Raw genomic sequence first — 20,449 nt, 5'->3', positions numbered from 1 at the left:
AAAGGGGCTATGTCTTATTTCCCAGCAAATTTGAGCCTAATGCCTGGAGAGTCCTAGACACTCAGTGTTGAGTGAATGATCAGTAAGTGAGTGTCTTGGTTTGAGGTCGTGATCAGGATGGGTTCTTATATGTAATGAGAGCTCTGGATTCCTGTGGAGGAGTGTGTCCTGGGGCCTTGAGTGGGTACAAGAGGCTGTACAGAAATAGAAGACAGGGGAAACATTATAAATGGGAAGAAGAAAGAATGAGAGAAAGGAAGGCAGGTACTGACTTTCAGTTTGTCAGAAGAGAAAGTTCCACATACTTTGCATCTCTCACACCTTGAGGACCCCCCCACTCCATGCCTTTTAGTTGATCGGATAGCAGGTGGGCCCTAGAGCAAATGCCAGCATGCAAGTATTGCAGCACCTCCCTGCTTATGTGTTGACAGGAGTAGCTCCTTCTAATACAAGGGATATAAGCACTCTGTCTTGCCAGAATAGAATTTTCTGGGCCTACATCAACTCCCTCTCCACACTATCATCCTTGCAAAATGTCTTCTCCAGGAGGCAAGACTCCTGGGTTAACATTTAATAACATGTGCATTTTCAGTTCTTACTTTTATTTTCTCATGCCCCCCTCAAAAAAGGAGCTAAGTTGTTGAGAAGACACTCTGTTAAAAAGAGTTCATCACAGTGTGATTGTGAAAACCTTGTGGATCACACTCCCTTTACCTAGTTTATGGATGGATGAGTAGAAAAATGGGGACAAAAACTAAATGACAAATAGGGTGGGATGGGGGGGGGATGGTTTGGGTGTTCTTTTTTTACTTTTATTTTTTATTCTTATTCTGATTCTTTCTGATGTAAGGAAAATGTTCAGAAATAGATTGTGGTGATGAACGCATAACTATATGATCATACTGTGAACAGTTGATTGTACACCATGGATGATTGTATGGTATGTGAATATATTTCACTAAAACTGAATTTAAAAAAAAATAAAGAGTCCATCAGTCTCTCCATATTCTTTTTCCTTTAAGCAGCAGATCCCAACCCTTGCTTTAGTATTTTAATGTTTAAAATGTCACAGAACTCCACGAGTCATAGTTTCAATATCCATTGATTAAGAAAATATTTAATAAACTAAAGCACTATGAGTATACATCTTGACAGTATTTACATATTGTGAAAAAATATGTGCAAGGCATATTATTTATTCACTCCAGACAATGCTTGGGTCATGTAGGGATTTCCAGAACCCTTTAATAACAAAGTTACTTCCTCACTCTCTGGTGATTTGCTGCCTACAGGTTAGGAACAATGGCTTGTTTACTTTTTGCAAAATGGAAATTGATTTATTGTTTTCTCCTATGAAAAGAACCCATGTAAATCATAAAAATTTCAGACTACTCAGGTAAATATAAGGAGAACAAAAGTCACTCATAATCTCATTACCCTGATAGTTCACTACTGTTAACTATAAAATAGTCTGGTATCTATCTTTCTAGACTTTTTCTACACAAATATAGACATAGATACAGTGTCATTGTTAAGAATTCAGGCTCCTGAATCAGGCATGTCTAGTTCTGTATCTTAGCTCTGCCACTTAAATGAACCTTGGCAAGAGACAACCTCTTAGTGTCTCAGCTTCCTTATTTGTAAAGAGATGATTATACTACTTACCTACATCGTAGGGTTGCCATGGGGATAAAATAATTCATGTAAAACACTTTGCTCAGTGCCTTGCTTATCTATATGCACATATTAAAAGTTCAATAACCATTAGTTACTACATAGAATTTATTGACCAAAATGGGATCATATTCCATGTAACTCTTTTGTAACCTGCTTTTTCACCTAACAAGATATTGCGGACATTTTTCACATCCATTTTCTTCTACAACATCATAGCATTTCATTGTAAAGCTACACCATAATTTGTTTAACCGATCTCCTATTATGGAGGAAGTGCTAATTTTTAAAACATATCTCTTCTGCACTCTGGTTAAAGTCCTAGGTCTTTAACAGTAGGTGAATGGTCACTTATCAGAAACTCTCGCTTACTCCCAGCCTTTTCAGTGGTACTGATCTGTTTCCTCTCCACTTGGAGATTTAGTAGTGTACAAAATTGGATGCTCTTTCAAGCCTCCAGTACCCCCGATAGGGGTCCAGGGACCAGGGAACCAGGTCAGCATAGTCAGCTTCTCTCTCCTAGGAGATGACTGGTTCTGAAGACAGGGCTTGACACCCTGTTCACCAAACACCTCAGGAAGCAGGATTCATGAAAGCCCACCAAATCCTACTAGACCTTGCAGGACTGCTGCTTAGTTTTACCTCAAAAGAAACTGAGAGAACATTCAAATGGAAGCTAAGTCCAGGGCTGAGATAAAGTATTTAAAAAATGGGTCTACTAAGCTGTAGACCACTCAGGTCAGCCTGTACCTAGGAAAAACTAGGAAAAGAAATGTTTTTATCAGCATGTTGGTTTCTATGCTTTCGTATTATGTTATTTTATTTTCCTTTTGAAAAAAAAAAGATTCAATGTTGTCTCACCTGAACTAAGGGTGAGAGAGATTTGTAATTTCCTAAACCAAGGACCTCTAGGTACATGTGTTGTCCTTATCACCCTGAATTTATCAAAGAAACCATAGAATGAGTGGTGGCCAAAAGAAATTAAGAAACCTAGGAATGTGGAAAACTGGTTGTTAGTAAGTATACCAATCCTTTCCTGTTTTTTTTTTTGTTAAATCTGACCTCACAGAATTGTACTAATCCTAATCCTTGGTTTACAACACAGTCTCATTGTTTCCCGCATAGCCCTCTTTCATATCTATCTGTCTGTCTATCCATTATCTAACTATCTCTATATCCACCTACCGATCAATTTATCCATTTATCTTTTTCCAGTAGGGATTTCCCTCTTAGGCACTACACATGAGAAATACTGTCTTATCCCTGGATCACAGCTTAACAGTTAATTGTCTGGCTTTGGCCTTCACTCTCTTCTCTGATGGCTGAAGGTGTCTTCCTGATGCTTTGGTAATAGCTTTCCTTATCTTCTGTCCCTGGCCTTGTAAATAATCATAAGAACAGCATCAGGAGAAACTAAGATGGCGGCTAGGTGAGACAGGGCGAAAAAAACACCTCCATGAAAAACACGAGATAAAAACCAGAGAGTGACCCAGAATACTGGTTACAGTGATGCGCCAGCTGGACGAGGTCTGCTAGATCCAAAGGGGCCATATACTTGGTGAAACCGGGAGTCTGCATTCTGAAATGAGTCAGTGAGCTGGCTGGAAGACCTGCAGCCGCGTGGCAGTCTGGGGAAGCCGGGGTTTGGCGTTTGAAGACCGACGGTTCTTTAAAAAAAAAAGAAATGAAAAAAGGGAAAACCCAGGAGCAGCTGCAGCAGTGATAGTGGGAACCACACAGTAAAACACAGCAAGAGGGGACTGAGCCGGCCTCTCGGTGTCTGGCTTGGAAGATAGCCCACTGCAGATACCCTTGGGGCTGGGGGAATGGAGGGGAGAGCCGGAAGCTGAAAGAAACCCTGTGGCTAGCAGCTGGCTCCCCAGAGGGCTGGATAAACTCCTGCCCGGGGCCATGCCCACAGCCCAGAGCCCCGCCAGTTGTCCCGGAGCTGGGAAGGAGGAACTGTGTGAGGAGGAGGGGGCTGAGACACCCCATTCGGTCATCTTTGCTTCAGGCTGAAAGCGAGCTGGCACAGCCTGGTGGCCTGGGGCTTCCCTTGAGGGACGGCATGCACTGGTGATGTAGCATGGCATTCCCTCGGCAGAGGTCCTGGAGGATTGCGGCTGGGAGGGGGGACCTGCTCGCAGAACTCAGGGACACTACGCTAAGTCCGGTGGTTTGTGGGACAGTGAGAGAGAGGGTCTGGGGCTGAAATGAAATGAAGGCTTAGACTGTTGCGGTAGCCTTGAATCTCTGGGAACCTGGGGGATTTGAATATTAACGTTGTCCTTCCTCCCTGGCCACCTGTACACACGTCCCACATTCAGGGCAGACGGCTCCAGCAACACACCCAAACTGAGTTCTCCAACTGAACCCCACAAGAATCATTTCCCAACACACTGCAGGGACAAGGTGGAGAACTGACTTGAGGGGTATAGGTGACTCACAGACGCCATCTCTGGTTAGTTAGAGAAAGTGTACGTCACCAAACTGTTTCTGAAAAATTAGATAGGTATTTTTTTTTACAACGTGAAAGAACCCTATCAAGCAAAGCAAATGCCAGGAGGCCAAAACCAACAGAAAATCTTAATGCATATGATAAAACCAGACGATATGGAGAATCCAACTCCAAACACACAAATCAAGATATCAGAAGAAACATTGTACCTCGCACAATTAATCAAAGAACTACAATCAAGGAATGAAAACATGGCAAAGGATTTAAAGGACATCAAGAAGACCATGGCCCAGGATATAAGTGACATAAAGAAGACCCTAGAAGAGCATAAAGAAGAAATTGCAAGAGTGAATAAAAAAATAGAAGATCTTACGGAAATAAAAGAAACTGTTGGCCAAATTAAAAAGACTCTGGATATTCACAATACAAGACTAGAGTAAGCTGAACAACATCTCAGTGTCCTAGAAGTCCACAGAACAGAAAATGAAAGAACAAAAGAAAGAATGGAGAAAAAAATCAAAAAAATCAAAATGGATCTCAGGGATACGATAGATAAAATAAAATGTCCAAACTTAAGACTCATGGTGTCCCAGAAGGGGAAGAGAAGGGTAAAGGTCTAGAAAGAGTATTCAAAGAAATTATTGGGGAAAACTTCCCCAACCTTCTACACAATATAAATACACAAAGCATAAATGCCCAGCAAACTCCAAATAGAATAAATCCAAATAAACCCACTCCAAGACATATTCTGATCAGACTGTCAAATACTGAAGAGAAGGAGCAAGTTCTGAAAGCAGCAAGAGAAAAGCAATTCACCACATACAAAGGAAACAACATAAGACTAAGTAGTGACTACTCAGCGGCCACCATGGAGGCGAGAAGGCAATGGCATGACATATTTAAAATTCTAAGAGAGAAAAATTTCCAGCCAAGAATACTTTATCCAGCAAAACTCTCTTTCAAATTTGAGGGAGAGCTTAAATTTTTCACAGACAAACAAATGCTGAGAGATTATGCCAATAAAAGACCTGCCCTACTTCAGATACTAAAGAGAGCCCTACCAACAGAAAAACAAAGAAAGGAGAAAGAGATAAAGAGAATTTTAACAGACATATATAGAACCTTACATCCCAAATCACCAGGACACTCATTTTTCTCCAGTGATCACGGATCTTTCTCCAGAAGGGACCATAAGCTGGGACATAAAACAAGCCTCAAGAAATTAAAAAAAAATTGAATATACTCAAAGCACATTCTCCAACCACAATGGAATACAAATAGAAGTCAATAATTTTTTAATTGTAACTCCACTATTTACTTCCTACATGATATAAAATACACAAACTCTAATGACAAATCAGTGGTTTTGAACTCAGTGTAAAATATGTAATTTTATACAACTATATAAAGGTGGGGGAATGGAGGAGTATAGGCACATAGTTTATGTGTCCTATTGAAGTGAAGGTGGTATCAAAGAAAAACAAGATTGATATGGATTTAAGAGGTTAATTTTAAGCCCCACAGTAAACACAAAGAAATTATCAGAGAATATAACCACAGAGATGAAATGTAGAGTTTGGGTTAAGAGAAATGGGGGAAGGGGCAATGGGGAGTTAAGAAATGAGTGTAGGGTTGCTGTTTGAGGTGAAGGGAAATTTCTAGTAATGGATGGTGGGAAAGAGCATTACAACATTCTAAATGTGATTAATCCCACTAATGGTAGGCTAGGGAGGGGGTAGAATGGGAAGATTTAGGCTGTATATATGTTTCCACAACTGGAAAAAAGAAAAGACAGAATAAATACATGCCAATTGAATGCCAAGGATGAACTTGGATGGGATTGGAGGATAGAGGACAGGTGGCTCAAAGAGACACAGTTGAGACATAAGGAAAAGGAAATATAGAATGTAAGCTTTGTATCATTGTTGAATCTCTTGTACTTCTTAGCTGTACTTAATGGGATTACATAAAAGAATGTTCTTGTTCATGGGAAGTGTATACATGAATTATAGTGGATGTTCAAGGATGTGTGCAGCTAGCTCTCATATGTTCAGAAGACAGAGCAATAGATGATGGATGATAGATAGGGAGGGTGGGGAAGAAATAGCGATGTGACAGCATGTTAAAGTTGGTGGATTGGGCTATCGGGGGAGGGGGGTAAGGGTATGATGGAATTCTGTGTATGGGGTTAGTATTGTTTTTGCAACTGTTCCTATAACTTTGAATTTATTTCAAAAAAAAAAAAAAGAAAGAACAGCATCAAACCCTCAGGTCAGTTCTCTCACAATAGGTAGGCAGCAACTACCCAAAGTAGGTCATAGAGAAGGGCTGGACAGGTGTCAACATTGTCCCAAGCGAATGTGTGGGCATATAGAGATCTAGATACCCAGGAACAAGCTGAAGTTCTAAGAATCAGAAGGTCAACAAGGTGGAGAAGTCAAGGCAAGAATAAAGTAAAAGGCAAGGTCATTCTAAAAGGTGGACACAGGCAGTAGAAACCACCCAGGTCTAATTCTAGGTCAAAGATTGTTTGCTTGCTGCCAGTTTTTTTTATCCCCCACTTCCTGCCTTATAAAGCATTGGTCTGAGAACTAGCCAGTTGTGGGGCAGTGCTGGTTGAGAAAAGGGTACAATGGCGCTCATATCCTGAGGGAGATTAGAATGGCAAATTATCTCGATCTCTCTATCTGGGTGATTGGAACAATCAGACAGGGCCTTTTCGTTTCCCCACTTGCTTTGGCACCCTGGATCAGCCTATCATGCAGTGTCACTGGCCAACTTCAGCTGATCCCCCAAATAACCCTCCTGCCAGTGGCTGTCTTCCTATTCCTTCCAGACCTGTTTTGCATGCTAAATGATTGGATGAATTCACACCGTATGGGGTGTACAGAGATAGGCAAGCTGGAGGTGTGCAATAGCTGAATGGAGTAAAAATTATATAGACTGATAATCATAATTTGCAAAGAAAGAGCATGTCCTATCACAGAATGTGGTTGTACAAATGCTAGCTGGGAAGCTGTTTCAGTTTGCCCAGTGTGATTGGTCTCTGAGTGACTGAGAACTATCAGACTGAAGAGGAACAGTTTATTGGCTGCAAACTCTCTGGTGCTTATGCACCCTCAAGGGATTATTTCTAACTCATAAGTCCAGGAACAGCTGCTTGTGTCCACCAGGTAATAACCATACATTTCATTCAGTCTATCCCTGATATAGTAATTTACCCCATTGCCCACTGGCGTCTTGATGTTGCTGGGATATCTTAGTTTCCCACTCTTTTCACTTTGGGTTACAGAAAGATACAAGAGTCATAAAGAATCACAAAATTCTTCACCTTATTTTCTGGGGGAAGCTAGTTGGTACGACTAGCCTTTTCCAAGGCCTCACCTTTGTCTTACAATGCATAGTTCACTTACCAATGCTACTGTAAGATGCTTGGGGTGGGTGGAGAGGACTTGCTTTCACTGCAGGGTACTGAGGAATTACATCTGTTTATATTTTTTCTTAACCTGTTCTAAAAACTAAACTTAGTATATGGTTTATTCAGCTTATAGTAATGAGAAACACATCTGTAATACGCCAACACCATGACCTGTTTACATGCAGGAGACAGAGAAATCTAGGATGGGTCAAGACCTACAAGTTGAGCCAGAGGTTGCAAATTCAGATGTCTCTAAGGATCAGAAGCACAAAATAAGAGAACCAGGTTGAGATTTACACAATAGGGAATGGTGGGGATTGTGGTGAGCCAGGGAGGGCATGCTCCTAAAGGCATTCAAACAGAATTTTTCCAACTTTTTATTGAAAAAAACTTCAAACATACAATGAAGTTGAAAGAATAGCATCATGAACACCTGTATATCATCTACCTCTTAAACCCAACAATTGTTAATATTTTACATATTTATCATGTCTCTCTCTATACATATGCACGTGTGATGTTTTTTTCTGAACAATTTCAAATTTAAAAAGCAACAATAACTGTGCTGTTTAAACAAAACACAGCTGCCAGAAGATTTGACCCAAGTCCTGTTAATTTGTGACCACTGAGGAAGGGCTAGTATGTGGGGCATAGATTAGGAAGGGGTGCCAGGAGGAAGTCCTGGTAGTCCCATTAATATACCAGAGAGATCTGACATGGAACAAAGGGTGGGCTAGCAGAAACAGGTGACTTTGCGTTTCTGAAAAGCCTTTTTAGATCTGCTAGGGTTCTTCTTTCCCTTTTCTGTTTCCTTTGTGTTTTTATGAAATATATCATACATATAAAAGAGTAAATATAAAGTAAATGTACAGTTGAGAGAATAATACTGAGAATATGTGTGTATCCATCACCCAGCTTAAGAAATTGTATTTTACCAGGCCCTTGCATGTTTCTTCCTGATCACATTCCCCTCTCCCCTCCCCCACTATGGGTAATGGGTAATCACTATATTGATGTGTTTATCTATCATTCCTTTGCTTTTATTTTCTTCCTAAATAAGATATTGTTTGGTTTGCCTGCTTTTGACCTATGCATGTATGTGTGTGTATGTGCATATTATGTATTCTTCTGTGACTTCATTGTTTTCACTCAAAACCAAGAATTTGAGATTCATCCTTGACACATGTTGCTCTGCTTCTCATATTCCTATGTATGAACACGGATATACCACAGTTTATTCGTCAGTGCTCTTGCGTATGGACATTTAGGTTGTTTCTCACTTTTTTTTTTTTTTTGCTAGTCTGAACCATGCTTCTAGGACAGTTCTTTTTTTTTAATGCAATTTTATTGGGATATACTCACACACGATATAATCCATTCAAGGAACATAATCAATGGCTCACAGTATCATCACATAGCTGTGCATTCATCACGATAATCAATTTTTGAACATTTTCATTACCACACACAAAAAAGAATAAGAATAAAAATTAAAGTAAAGAACACCCAAACATCCCATACCCACATCTTTCCCTATTGTTCATTTATGTTTTGTCCTAATTTTTCTATTCATCTTTCCATATACTGTATAAAGGGAGTGGGAGCCACAAAGTTGTCACAATCACAGAGTCACACAGTGTAAGTGATATAGCTATACAATCGTTTTCAAGAATCAAGGATACTGAGTTGCAGTTCAACAGTTTCAGGTATTTCTTTCTAGCTATTCCAATACACTAAAAACCAAAAAGGAATATCTATATAATACATAAGAATAAGCTCCAGAATGACTTCTCGACTCTATCTGAAATCTCTCAGCCACTGAAATTTTATTTTGTTTCATTTCTTTTCCCCTTTTTGGTCAAGAAGATTTCCTCAATCACATGATGCCAGGGCCAGGAGACTTACACCCCTGGGAGTAAGACAATTTTTATACATGTCTTCTGGTGCTCATGTGCAAAAATTTCTCTAGGACATATACCTAAGAGTGGAATTGCTGGATCACAGGGTCTGTGCATATTCAGTTTTACTAGGAAATGCTAGATTGTTTTCCAAATTTGATTTTATCTATATACACTCACCAGAGTGTGAGAGTTCACATTGGTCTATATCCTCTCTAACACTTGGCTTTAATTGAATTTTTATTTTTTGTCAGTCAGCTTACTATGAAATGGCCCCTTGTGGTGGTTTTAATTTGCATTTTAAAAAAAAGTATGGGCCATACTTCTTCTGGAAAAATACCTGTTACGTCTTTTGCCCATTTTTCTATCGGTTGTCTTTCTCTTTCTTTTAACCTGTGGGAGCTCTGGTTCTTCCTTTTTTTTTTTTTTTTTTTCATCTGTAGAGTACCTATCTCATAGAGTTGTTGTGAAGATTAAATGAGTTAATATTGTAAAGTACTTAGAATGGTGCCTGACTCAGAGTAACTGATATATACATTTCAATAGACTGCTCCTCAAGGGCAGGGGTAATTTTGGTTTTGTTTGCAATGCCCACATAGTAGGTGCTCAATAATATTTGCTGAGTAGATGATCATCCTACTAGCTTGCAACTTGTCTTTTAACTTCTTTTACAGATTTTTTAATGCAATTGTATTGAGATATATTCACACACCAAACAACCCATCTAAAATATGCAATCAATGGCTTACAGTATCATCACATAGTTGTGCATTCATCACCACAATTTTAGGACATTTTCATTACTCCAAAAAAAAAAGAGAAAAAAGAAAACCCAAATCCTCTCATACCTCTTACATCCCCCACCCCCATTATTGACCCCTAGCATTGGTGTGGTACATTTATTACTACTGATGAAAGAATATTAAGATATTACTGTTAACTATAGTCCATAGTTTGCAGTAGGTACATTTTCCCCACATACCATGCTATTATTGACTCCTTGTAATAGGGTCATACATTTGTCCTAGTTCATGAAAGAACTTTTTAATATTTGTACAGTTAATCATGGACATTGTCCATTACAAGATTCACTGTGTCATGTATTACCATGTTTTAACCTCCAGCTTTCCTTCTGGTGACATCATGACTCTAGACTTCCTCTTTCTACCACATTCAGCCACAATTCAGCACTGTTAATTATACTCAAAATAATGTGCTACTGTCACCTCTGTCCATTTCCAAAAGATTAAGGTTGACCTAGTTAAAAATTCTGCACATACTAAGCAACTGCTTCCCATTCTGTAGCCTCATTCTATTTCCTGGTAACCTATATTCTAGATTTTATGTCTATAAGTTTACAGAGAATTAGTTCATATTAGTGAGATCACAAAATATTTGTCCTTTTGTGTCTGACTTATTTCACGCAACATAATGTCTTCAAGGTTCATCCATGTTGTCACATGCTTCAGGACTTCATTTCTTCTTACTGATGAATAATAATTCATCATATGTATATACCACATTTTATTTGTATGGATATAAGTTCTTAATTTTAATGTCGTTGAGTTTATCAATCCTTTTCTTTAAGGTTTTTACTTTTTGTGTGTTAAGAAATCCTTCCCCACCCTGAGGGGGCAGGGATGCAAAAAAAAAGCGGATTTACTTAGCTACAGAAAGCTTGAAAATCTCCACAGAAGTAGACCTGAGTGCTTATTGGTCTGTAAAGGGGCTGGGCTAAGCCTCTGAGCTCTTCAGGCTCTTTCTCTCATGTTTTCAGTCACAGGACTGAGTTTTGCATCCTAGCTCTCCTTGCCATTGCCGTCTCATGTTTTCTCTAGCCAAGACTCCTTGAAGTAAAGTATGAATAGAAGGACTTGAGTGAAATATGTCTTACATTTATTCATTCAAAAATATTTATTGTGTGCCAACTATGTTTCATACACTGCTCTATGTGCTGGGGTTACAGCAGTGAACAAGGCAAAGTCTCTTCCCTTTTGATTCTCACATTCCAGGAGGGGCAGATAATAATAAACACATAAATATGTAATATAATGCCAAGTGGTGATACATTCTGTGAAGTAAAATAAATCGGAGTAAGGGGTATGGGGAGTGGGTTACAATTTTAGATAGATTTACTCAGGGAAGTTCTCTCTGAGTATTCATCTAAAGGGGGCAAGGGAGTGAGTCATGTGGTTATCTAGGGGAAAGGTCATTCCAAACATAAGTAACAGCAGGTGAAAAGGCCCTGAGACAGGAGCAGGCTTAACTTGTTCAAGGAACATGAAGTAGGCCAGTGTGGCTCGAGTGGAGTGAGAAGGAAGTAGAAAAAAATAGGAGTGGGGTAGAGAGGTGGTGGTGGGGCTAGCCATGGAAAGTCTATGAGAAAATAAATTATCTTGGGTCATCAGTGACTTTGTGTTGGGAGGAAGCAAGGCCTAGGGCTGGTTTCCTATTTTGGTCTTCTGGTCTCTGGTTTTGCTTGATCTCCAGCCACAATTACCAGAGCATGTTAGAGATAGAAAGATTTGTATTGGTTAGGATGTAGATTCAGATCATGTGACAGAGATCCAAAATAAAATGTGGCTTAAATACGATAAAGATTTATTTCTCTCTCCAGTAAGTGTCTGAGCTGCTCTGGCAACTCTGCTCAATGAGATTGCCAGGGTCCCAGGCCCCTCCATCTCTAGGATGTTGTCCTCATTTGCATGGCCGAAGATGGCTCATCACCATGTCTCCCTGGACAAGTGTAGTATCCTCTTCATGGTCTCTGTGCTTTCATACTTGCCTTTTTAAAGTTTATTTTTCACAAGGCAGCTAGAGGAATGCTTCTAAAGTATAAGTCAGATTTTGCCATCCCCCTACTCAAACCTCCCAAATGATGAGGAAGCTCTCGAGACACTGAAATGAAGAGATGTCCAGGATACATTTAAGTGAAAAAAGAAAGATGCAGAATAGCATATACAGAAATGCTACCTTTTGTGTAAAAAGGAGGGACTGCAAATATATATGAGCTTCTATTTGCAAAAAAGGAAAGGAAAAACCCAAATTAATAAAAATGATTATCTATAGGGAGAGGAAGGAATAGGGTAGAAGGGGTAGAGTTGGAAGTGGGACTTATCTGAATATACTGTATTACGCATGCTCTGGTAAGTGTAGAAGGAATGTTAGAAATAGAAAAACATTATTGAATAACCTCTGGAGAAATGTTTGACTCAGGCAATGATGATCATTGAATGCTAAAACCATGAGGTGAAAAGTTGACGTGGAATGTTACAATGAAAGGATCAGGCTGTCACCACGTGCGTTTTCTGATCAGTCTTAGAACCACCACAAATGGGACAACTTCAGTGTTAAGTGCCAGCCAATATGATGCAACATGGAGTACACAGCACCACGTATAAATCTTCTTGCACTCCAATGTTGAAACTGAGTCTAAACAAGCTTCTGGCTAACTTCTGGTTTATAGGAAATAGGAGGAATAAAGTAACAAGTTACCAAGAGGAGGAAAACAGACAAATCCAGCGTAAGAGACTTTCTACAGGGCAATTGACCTAGCTCCATCAAGAAGCCAATGGTATGAAAAGAGTGGAGCAGGAAAGAGAAAGGACTTGTCTAGATGAAAATAACTTAGGGGATATCATAAAACAACTGTTTAAAAAACCATTTTTAAGAACTTTGGCAATGGACTGAGTACTAGATGACACCAAGAAATTATTGTTAATTTTGTTGGAGGTGATGATGGCTTTATTGTTACGTGAGAAAATGGCCATATTTTTTCAATGTGACAGATATAAGGGTGAGAATTTCTTTAAAATACTTCAGCAAACAAAAAGAAAAAAGAAAAGATGGAATAGTTGAAGCAAGTGGCAATATCTTGATAATTATCAAATTGTGATGAGTTTATGGAAGTTCATTTTACTACTCCCTCTACTTTTGTGTATGTTTGGAATTGTTCATAATAAAAAGATTTTAAATTCTCCAACAACTCCTTATGTCACCTAGAATAAAATCCAAAGTCATCACCTCGGTTAATGAGGTCCCACTTGATTGAGTCCCCGTCTATCTCTCTCACCTCATCTTCCATTCTCTCTCTTGCTGATTCCACTCCAATGATTTACCAGGCCACCGTGCTGTTCCCTGAACAAGCCAAGCAGATTCCCCCTCAGGGCTTTTGTCCTTGTTGCTCTCTCTTCTTGGACTGTTCTTCCCCTGATATTGGCATGGTTGACCCCCTGACTTCATTCGGGTCTCTGTTCAAATAACACCTTACCAGCAAAGACCTCCCTCACCAAGATTGCTGAAATATGACTGTTCATCACACACTGAATGCTTATTGGCTTGATTTTTCTTCATGGAACTTATTGTCTGCCTCTACCAACTAGAATGAAGCTCTGTGAGAGCAGGGTCCTTTTTTATTCAGTACGGTGACCCTGACATCTAGAACATAGTAGGAACTCCATGAACAGTTGTTACAATGATGAAAAGATAGTGTAGTGAGAGCTTGAAAGCACTGAGTGAGGTGGGTCATACAGCAATTCAGGCTGACACATTTGCTCAACTGCTAATCCTCTATGAACAATGTGTACTGTAATGACCTGTACATGTCACATGGTGTGAGAGATCTTGGGGATAAAAAATGAGGCATCTCTCAGACTCTGCTTGTCTTTAGGGAGGACTTGTTTGCACAGATGCTTTGGGGCTGTGTTCCTTGGCTTGCTGCCATGCAGTTTGGTTCATAAAGGGGGTGGAGTCCCCTAGAGTGACTGCTCTGTTTTCTGACTCACCAGTTTCTTGAGCTCTGTTTTCTTCAGGTTACTGAGGAAAAGAAAGGAAAACTGGTTATTGAGAAAAAGTTCCACTGGGTCCTGGGAGCCAGAGATTAGGTCCTAAAAAGGTTCTTTTAGTTCTTCCTCAGACATTACCCCTTGAGACTGTGGTGGCTTGTGTTGTGGAGGCCCAGAAAGGATGGGTTCTCTGTGATATCCTTGGACCTAAGAGCAGCAGTTGAGTCTGATGGTCTCTTCCCTCCCTCCAACAGGGAATGCCCCCATGTATTTTCCCTCCAAACCCTCCACTGTTCCTCTTAATACTTTCCTGTTATGCAGCCACAGGATAGGAGTGAGCTTGGACCTGCAGCAACTGAGGGAAGCCTGTTGAGGGGTGCCTGGGCAGATCCCCATGAAATTCTTTTTAGCTCAAAAAATTTTGAGGGACTTGGCCACTGATTTTGGTGTACACTTGTATAATAATGTTGTTTCATTGAGTTGGGGTCCTGCATTGGCCTACAAAGCCCCAGGGCCAAGGAGAAGACCTTGTAGGGCCTAAGGAGGGCCCTTGATTTTTCTCCTGAGGGATGAGGCCATGAGGGAACCGCAGGCAGAGATAGTCTAAATCCTAAGCTCATTTTCTGAGGTGCCCTATATTTGCTTCTACTATTTTTATGGTTTGATGATTTAAATGAAACTCTTTCATCTCACTGGATTATATTTAGGTATATGGTATGAGATGATGTTATAGCCCTTCCCCCCAAATAACTAGCTTACTTCCCCTTAACACCATTTATTGAACAATCCACTCTTTCCCTGTTTACGTGAGAGGCTTTCCTTATCCTGAGTTCAGTTTTTATACTTATTAGGGTCTGTTTCTGGGCTCTCTATTCTGTTATCGACCTATGTATCTATTTTTTGTACCAGTACTGCTCTATTTTAATATTTGAATATTTATAATGTGTTTTAACACCTACTCATGCTAGTTCCTCCTCATTACTCTCAGTTTGCAAAAATTTCCTGGTTATTTTTGACTATTTATTCTTTCAGGTGAATTTTAGAATAACTTTCTCAAGTTCCAAACAAAATCCTATTAGGATTTTAATTGGAAGTGCATTAAACATTCAATTTAATTTGGATATAATTAGTATCTGCACATTTTGCTTTCTCCTCAAGGAACATGGTATATCTTTCCATTTATTGATGTATTCCTTTGTATGTCTCAATCTCAATAAATTTTTGTAGATCTTTTCCCACTACATTTTCTACTTGGTTATTATTGGCATACAGGAAAAACTAATTTTTGTATACATTATCTTGTATTTAGCCACTTTGCTGAGCTGTCTTATCAATTCTAACAATTTTAAGTTTATTCTCTTGAGTTTTTAAAGTAAATAGCCATATTGTTTGCAAATAACTTATAACCTATTTGTTCCTGGACAGAGTTCAGGTACTAAGCTGTCATAAGGTAAACTCTCATATCCTATTGGTGCAATATAATACATTGTAATTTGCTCCTGAAGAAAGTAAAATCCAAAGATATTCTTTTAAAAAACCCTTTACTAATGATATCAAACTAAATAGAAAGCCTGTATTATAAATGCTTTTTTGGTGGGGTTATTTTCCCTATGGGCTGGACTGTCTAAGATGCCTTAAAATACAAATCCATTGTGAATATACTAAAAAAATCCCATTAAACTGTACACTTTAAAAGGGTGACTCTTATGGTATATGAATTATATCTCAGTTTAAAAGAAGAATAAATAAATTCAAGTCCTCAATTTGCAATGAAGATGACGTATTTTTCCTCTTAATATTCCTCCAATGAACATAGGCATTGTTTATACTCTCAGAACCTTTCTAGTGCATTTTAAATGGAAAGTTTCTGTTGTCAAACAGATGTGCAGCCAGACATGAAAAGTATTTGAAGCCAGGCAATTTCTATGGCAACTCTAACAGTGATCCCTTGCTTTCCTGTTTCCATAAAATCTTTATGGCTGAGCTCCTTTGAGAATTTGACAATTCAACCACCTTTGCTTTATAGTCAGGCCTTGATTTGTATATCTTGGCAATGTAGATTTGTGATGGCATTAAATTACAAAAAGTCCTGTTGCATTGACATTAAACACCTGTTCACAAGTAGTAGCCTTCTTCAGTGATTTCGGTTAACTTTGCTAGGGACTTTCAGATCCCTCTTGCCCCAATTCTGATGTTACAGCAATCAGTTATTTTCCTGTAGCTGTTAATCCAGAAGTATACTTTATTCAGGATAAAATGTCTTCCTTTGATATCCACCCCTGCCTAGTTTTTGTGTTCTGAAGAAAGAATGTTTGTGCCAATATAGTTCTTGGCTCATTATTCATTGATGGAGTCAAAAGTCAGAATATCCAGATTTCATTTCCAAGTTACAGGTTTTCTTGATTTTTTTTTACTGATTGGCATTTTTTTTTCTCATACATTGGGGAGAGTACAATTTTTGAAATTTGAAGAAATTTGACCAAAACAAGTGAAAAGTGTTGTAAAGGGGATCAGATTATGTCAGTCCCCCGTTCAAAACTATTCAGTGCTTTCCCATCTAATTCAGGATAGCAACCAAATTTTCCTATGATCTTACAAGATCTTATATAACATGAATCCATGCCTATCTCTCCTACTCCCCTTCTTACCATTCGTCCCCTTGCTTGCTCCAGACCTCAGTTTATTATCGATTCATGTTGCATCAGTGTGAAGAGGAGTTTTGGGTGTCACTGTGGGGATTTTAATTGTGATAGGAAAAGGGTCACTTCTAAACATAATTTTGTTTAGAATTCTTTCCCATATTTATCCTTCTCATTCTTGTTTCACCTGTTATTACCTTGGCCAGGACTTTGAAATTAGTAGTAAATGACTATGTCGATAAGGGACATTCTTGGTTTGTCTCTCATTTCCGTGGAAATGTCTCTAGGGTATCTTCATTAATGTTGTTGGCTATTTGTTTGAGATAGATACCATTTAGATGTTCTAGAAATATCTTCTGTTACTAGTTTTTAAAGCATTTTAAATCAGGAATGGACATACTTTCTTAGCATGTAGTAAGACATTTGTACAGATAGATGCCATTTAGATGTTATAGAAATATCTTCTATTACAAGTTCTTTTTAAACTTTTTTTAAATTCAGTTTTATTGAGGTATATTCACATACCATACAATCATCCATGGTGTCCCCATTTTTCTACTCATCTGTCCAAACACTGGATAAAGGGAGTGTGAGCCACAAGGTTTTCACAATAACACAGTCACACCATGTAAGCTACATAGTTATGCAATCATCTTCAAGAATCAAGGCTACTGGGTTACAGTTCAACAGTTTCAGGTATTTCCTTCTAGCTATTCCAAAACACTAAAAACTAAGAAGGGATATCTATATAGTACATAAGAATGCCCTCCAGAGGGACCGCTTGACTCCATTTGAAATCTTTCAGTCACTGAAACTTTATTTTGCTTCATTTCTCTTCCCCCTTTCTTTGGTAAAGAAGTTTCTCTCAATCCCACAATGCCGGGTCCAGGCTCCTCAGGAGTCATGTCCTGCATTGCCAGGGAGATTTACATGGGAGTCAGGTCCCATGTAGGAGGGAGGGCAGTGAGTTCACCTGACAAGGTGGCTTAGTTGGAGAGAGAGGGACACATCCGAGCAATAAAGAGGCACTCAGGGGGAGACTATTAGGTACAATTATAAGCAAGTTTAGCCTCTCCTTTGTAGTAACAAGCTTCATAGGGGTAAGCCCCAAGACAGAGGGCTCGGCACACCAAGTTGTCAATTCTCAACATTTGTGAGAACATCAGCAACAATCCAGGTGAGAAAGTCTAACACTTCAGCATTGCCCCCAGCTCCTCAGGAGGGGACAGCATATATATTTTTATTCTCCACCCAAATTACTTTGGGATGTGTTGCTATTTCATTCCAACCTATAGAGACCTACCATATCTCACTTCCTATTCAAAGTTCCATGTAATTGTGGTGTTTGAACAAACTGACTGCAGAAGTTACACTGTTTATAAAATATAGATTCTGCACCAAATAAACATCTCTTCCCTTGATCTCACATGGAAGTTGAGGTTTTAACACAGTCAGTTTCAACCTTTACCCTTTGGCCCCACTTGCCCTAGTCTTAACCAAATCTGTTTCGTTCATATCTCTAAGTGAAGTTGGGGCTCTTTTTCAGCTTTTTTTTTTTAACAGTTGCTGTATGCATTAATACTGACATTCATATCTGCCAAGCTCTAGCTCTGAGTTTCAGGCGTAACAGGTACCCAGTGTTCTAAAGACCAATCAGGTTATACATTAAGGGATCAACATCTCAGAGTTTGGAGATAGCCATTACAATTCAGGAATAGATTTGACTGCTCAAAGAGCTTACAATCTAGGGACCACTACAATAATCATTCCCCTGTTAGGCTGTGCTCTGAGATTCAATTATAAGTTTACACATTTTAGATAGTCCATATTGGTGAGGCATTATAGTGTTTCCATTTGTTTCTGGCGTACTTCATGCAACATGCTGTCTACAGGATCCAGTCACCTCCTTGTGTGTCTCACAGCTTAACTCCTTCTCACAGTTGCTCAATATTCCATTGCATGCATACACCACAGTTTACCATTCTGTTCCTCAGTGTACCCTTAGGCCACCTCCACCCATTGCAAATCATGAATACTGCCTCTATAAACACCAGTGTGCCAATGTCCATTCATGTCTCTGCTCTCAGATCTTCCAAGTACATATCCCATAATGAGGTTGCAGGACCTTATGGCCCCCACATACTTAGCTTCATGTGGAACCACCCCACTGCCCTCCAGAAAGGCTATACCATTCTGCCTCCTAACCGACAGTAAATACATAAATCCCTCTCTCCATGTTTTCACCAGGACTTTTATCCCTGTTTATATTTTTTCCATACAATTTTAGAGAGCTGTATTTACATACCATTTAATTATCCACAGTGTACAATCAGTTGTTCATGGTATCATCATACAGTTGTGCATTTATCTCCACATTCAGCACTTGAATATATTGATTACTATGAAAAAAAAGTTTTTTTAACAAATAATAAAAAAGATAATAAAAAGAAAAATAAAATATCATACAATGCAATATAGTAGGGTCAGACAACAACACCACTATCAAGAATCCCATATCCCTCCCTTATATCCCCCTCTCATACACATCTAGGTTTGGCGTATTGCCTTTGTTACATTTAATGGAAACATATTACAATGTTACTGTGGACCATAGACTCCAGTTTGCTTTGATTATATCCCCTTTCCAACACCCTGCATGTTTGACATTCATTTTTTCTCCCACATGCAAGAACAGTTTTATATTTGTACATTTAGTCACAATCTTTGATCACTCCCTTTTTGCTTAAATAGTCCCAGTCTTTATCTTCTATCTTTACCTCAGGTGTCACTCATGCCCCTAGGTCACCTCTTCCAGCTTTACTCACAGATATCTTTGTTCAGTGTAGTTACAATATTGTGCTACCATCACACAGTATTATGCTATCTATTTCTGGATCTATACAATCAATCCTGCTGAACAATCTGTAGTCCTTCAGCATCAAATGCCTGAACTCTACCCTCTTTATATCTGCTGGTAGCCTGTGTTATCAGCTTTGAACTCTCAAAGTTTGCTCATTAATGTTAGATAATTTTAGAGAAACCATTTTTCCTTTGCTTTTGGCTAACGTCACTCAGTATAATGGCCCCAAGTCTCCTCCATGTTATTATATGTTCCATGTCTTTGTTCTGTATTACAGCTGCATAGTACTCCATTTTGTGTATGTACCACAGTTTGTTTCTCCACTCATCCACTGATGGAAATTTGGGCTGTTTCCATCTCTTGGCTATTGTGAATAATGCTGTGATAAACATCAGTTTACAAATGTCCATTCATGTCTTAACTTTCAGCTCCTCTGAGTATATACCTTGTAATGGAATAGCTTGGTCATATGGCAAATCTAAACTTAGCTTCCTGAGGAACTGCTACACTGTCTTCCAGAGTGGTTGCACCTTTCTATATTCCCACCAAAAGTGAATAATTGTGCCTCTTTTTCATCATCCTCTCCTGCATATTTAATTTTCTGTTTTTTGGATAATGGCCATTCTGGTAGGTTTGAGATGATATCTCATTGTGGTTTTGATGTGCATTTCCCTAATAGCCAGTGAAGTTGGGCATATTTTTATATGTTTTTTAGCCA

This window comes from Choloepus didactylus, chromosome X (assembly GCF_015220235.1).
Source record: "Choloepus didactylus isolate mChoDid1 chromosome X, mChoDid1.pri, whole genome shotgun sequence".
In the NCBI taxonomy this organism is placed as follows: domain Eukaryota; kingdom Metazoa; phylum Chordata; class Mammalia; order Pilosa; family Megalonychidae; genus Choloepus; species Choloepus didactylus.
This window is presented reverse-complemented; position numbering follows the sequence as displayed.